The sequence below is a fragment of the Rattus rattus genome, chromosome 18, assembly GCF_011064425.1.
Source record: "Rattus rattus isolate New Zealand chromosome 18, Rrattus_CSIRO_v1, whole genome shotgun sequence".
NCBI lineage: Eukaryota > Metazoa > Chordata > Mammalia > Rodentia > Muridae > Rattus > Rattus rattus.
This window is the reverse complement of record NC_046171.1, coordinates 9,294,568-9,298,553: the sequence shown is the minus strand read 5'-3', so window position 1 is coordinate 9,298,553 and position 3,986 is coordinate 9,294,568. Positions and strand designations below refer to the sequence as shown.

Here is a 3,986-nt window from a genome sequence, read left to right as displayed (position 1 = left end):
GTGGACAATTGGCTCATTGGTTAAACTGATAAGATCACTGACTGCTCTTCCAGAGGTCCTGAGTTCAATTCCCAGCAACCATATGGTGGCTCAAAACCATCTGTAATGGGATCTGATACGCTCTTCTGTTGTGTCTGAAGACAGCGACAGTGTACTCATATCCATAAAATAAATAACTCTTTTTGTAGAACTTATTCTAATGATCCTTTCAAAAGAACTGATAAACTTGTATCATCTTTTGTTGTATCAGATGTTACCTTGTGTTGTTGTTTCTTTTTTTAATTAAATCCCTAAGACAAGAAGATCTGCAAATATCCATTTGACTCACAGGATGCTGAAGTAACATTGTATTTAGAGTGGGTTGTAAAAGTATCTTTCATTGTCCTGTTGTAATTGTTTCCTGGGAGACTTACTGCCTCAGTCAGGTAACTAGGCCTAGCCCTTGAAGGTTATAGCATCCAGATAATCTAATATAGGCCTAGACAGTTTTCACCCTCTGAGCTCTTCTTGGTTTTTCTGAGTTCTGGATGCTGGGTCTACTCAGCTGTTCTGGCTGAAACTCCTCCCCCAGCTGATTTATTCAACCTGGCTTTGCTCTCAGCCTCTGAATCGCTCTGCTTGGCCTCAACCCAACTCTGCCAATGTATTCTAACCTTCCGGCTCCTTCTGACTCTCTGTTCTTTCTGTTTTTACCTATGTCTGTGTTCTCCCTGGACTGGACTATGTTCCTCCTGCACTGTCTGGGTCCCTACCCTCAGTAGCTTCCATTTCTTCTCTATTCTTCTGAGAATTGGGCATATCCTATCTCTTAAATCTTTCTCTGACATGTCACCTTTCCTGCCATTCAATAGCATATCACTTTCAAACAGGAGGGCGTCCTTCTACAACCTCACTTTACCTTCATTCTTTGAAAATAAAGGTGTGTACCGCAATACAGAACCTAAGCTTTTCTTTAACTGAAATTAGCTCTGTACCAACTGGCGTTAAACTCTGAGATTTGCTTGCCTCTGTCTCTTGGTATTAAGGTCCTGTCTTTATTTCTGATGGATCTTACAGACTTAGAAGTCTTTGGGGGTGATCTTCTGCCAGGGCATCAATGTTCCAGAGGTCGGGTGCGGGTCAGGTAGCTGTAGGTCTTGAAGATGGCATCAAAGGTGGCCTTGGCAAAGTAGTCCAGGATGGCAGCACAGCCCCTGCCTGAAGTGTAGCAGTCGTCTATACCTGCCATCATCAGTGGCTTCGTGGGCATAGGAGCAGAGGAAATGCCAGTGCCTCTGTGGGCAGGGATGAGATGCACCAGCACAGAGCCACAGCAGCCTTTCACATTGCACAGGAAAGTGTGGGTCTTGCCAATCTTGTTCCCCAGTGGCTTCTCCGCACCAGGATGATCGAAAGCTTGGCCAGGATGGTGACCCCTTGGATGGCAGAGGCAAGCTCCTTGGAGCACTTAACGCCACGACCAAAGTGGCCATTGTAGTCCCCAATCGCAACAGAAACCTTGAACCTGGTCAGCTGACCAGCCCGAGTCTCCTTCTGCACTGGCATGATTTTCAGAACCTCATCCTTAGGGATGCACCCTTGAAAAAGTCAATAATCTCAGACTCCTTAATGGGTGGGGAGAACAGGTAGATATTCTCCAAAGACTTGGTATTCATGTCCTTAACCAGGCGGTCCAGCTTGGAGAAGATCCATGCCTCTTCAGCTCTACCTCCAGGAGACCTGAAGCAACTGCCATGGTTGTCCCCTAACAACCCTTTGAATCCTTTGCAGAAGCCACCACAGCCTCCTAATCCTGGGCCCCCCCAGGGCCTCTGGACCCTCCTACTGCACCTGAGTCATCCCCCATTTGGTGTTTTCCCAAAAAGAAGCACCAGGCAGTATCCTTACCTTCTTATCCAGGTATTCTCATTTTAAGTGTCGGGGCAAACTTTTAGTCTAGAGGTCAAGTCGGGTGGGGAAGAGAGAAGGGCATTCCCTGTTTCCCCTGCTTCACTTTTGCTCCTAAACTGTGTCAGGTCCTTCAGCCAGGGCACTGCTGACAGATGGCAGTTCTCATTCCCATTTGGTTGTGTGATCCTGGGGAACCAAGCAGCGTCGACACGGTCAGGGGTTATAAAGTCCACACAGCCCATGGGACTCAGATGTGCCTCTAACCCCAGTTGAGATTGATGGCTCCGTGCTGCTGCTCCTGCTGCTGGTGGCCTCCTTGGCCTTGACCAAGACTCCTACCAGAGAGTGTCAGGTAGGAAGGGAAATGCCATCTTTGGGAAAGTGGAGAGTCGGGGGAGGGGACAACAAAAGGCAAGCCGAAGCATGTGGGAAGCTGCAACCCTGCATTGACCACAAGTTGCTTTGCCCCATATCCACTGCATCCCTGGCCCCTCCCCTCTCCCTTCCTGGGCAGTGCACCTGCCCAGGGTCACAGGAAGAATTCGGGGGTGGGGGAGGAGGTGGGTCTCCCTGCTCACAGCCTCATGCTCTTGCTGGCTGAGGTCTTTCTCCACAACCATATCCCAGCTTGGCCTCGGGGAGCCCCGATACAAGGAAGTCAACTACTCTATTCTTAAAAAAAAAAAAATGGAGGAAAGAAAAACTGGTTGCCTGTGCTCTGGTGGGAATGGGATCCGCAAGCATACAGAAGCACCAGCAGGGGGCGCTGAGAGTTCGGAGTTTGCGAGTTCGTTTACAATAGCTGAGTTTGATGCAGCCCTGGAAAGCCAACAACCACCCTGGCAGGGAGATATTTGATGCAGTCAGGGCTCTCCACAGAGCTCTGAGGTTGAACTGCAGAGAGACAAGCTTTGCCTCAAATTCTCTGCTTGCAGCTCTGTGCCTTCTCAATGCAGTGATCACCCAGGGTGCAGGCAGCAGAGCTGCGACCAGATGCAGAGCTCAAAGTCTCAGGAACCCCGCTCTTCCTGGCTCTTGAAGACTCATAGCTCAGCCTCCCAGGGTTCTTGGGCAGACACCACCTGCATCTGATGCCTAAACTGCCACCTTGTATTCCGGATGCAGGAGCTGTCAAGGCAGTCACACGAGGCCCTGAGAACCACAGCTGCTGATGGGGCTTCAGCCTGACCTACATCTTGCTGAGACAGCACCTCATGGCCATAGAGGATCATGAACACTTAGCACTGCCTGCTGTACAAAAAAATTCAAAAGAATCACAAGTACAGTCTAGAGGATCTGAGGGTCTCCTAGTGTCTGGTTTGCATAAAACAGGGGACCCTTCTTGCAGTTCCTTGGATTCAGTTTGCCACACAACATTGCCTGAGTGAGGATGCCTCACTCCTCAGGGGGTGTCTAAATGCTCTCCTTAGCATTGCAAAGCAGTACTCTGAGGTCTGAGGTGCATAGGAATCTGTGCAGTGAGCCAGAGGCCAGAAAACTAAAGGAGGGAGTTGACTCCAGATGTGGACATGGTCTTGAGGGAGAATCCCAGGCTGGCTGGCCTCAGACTGTCTGTGCTGATGAGGATCATGGGAAGACCTGGAGAGTGACAGGGAGTCTTCTGAGTGCATTGGAGGCAACCAACAAATCCATCCAGGGAAAGGAGAACCAAAATGGGCAGCGGATGAAGCCATCATCTGACCCCGCTGGGGAGCCCAGAGGGGAAAAGAGACAGCCATGTTCACAGACTCAAGGACAGAGGAAGCAGTAAGGCTGGAAATGGAGGGCAACAGGCCATGTTGATAGGAAGGGTGTGTGTGTGTGAGTGTGTGTGTGTATTAATGTGTGTGTGAATGTGTGTGTTTGTGTGTGTGATTGTCTGTGAGTGTGTGAATATGTTTGTGAATATGTGTGTTGGAATACCTGTGGGAGATTGTGTGTGCCTGTATGTGTGTGAGTGTGTGTGTGTGTGTGTGTGAATGTGTGTGAAAGTGTGTGCGTGTGTGTGCGTGTTTGTGAGTGTGTGTGAACATTTCTGAGTGTGTATGAATATGTCTGTGAGTGTACATGTGAATGTGTGTGAATGTGTGTGAATA

The 3,986-nt window shown here is 49.3% G+C and overlaps 1 pseudogene; it reads right to left on the bottom strand.

Annotated features, from left to right (window-relative positions):
- Nucleotides 1–1,080: 1,080 nt before the first annotated feature.
- On the bottom strand, nucleotides 1,081–1,670 carry LOC116887494 (annotated as a pseudogene).
- Between the last annotated feature and the right edge of the window lie 2,316 nt (nucleotides 1,671–3,986).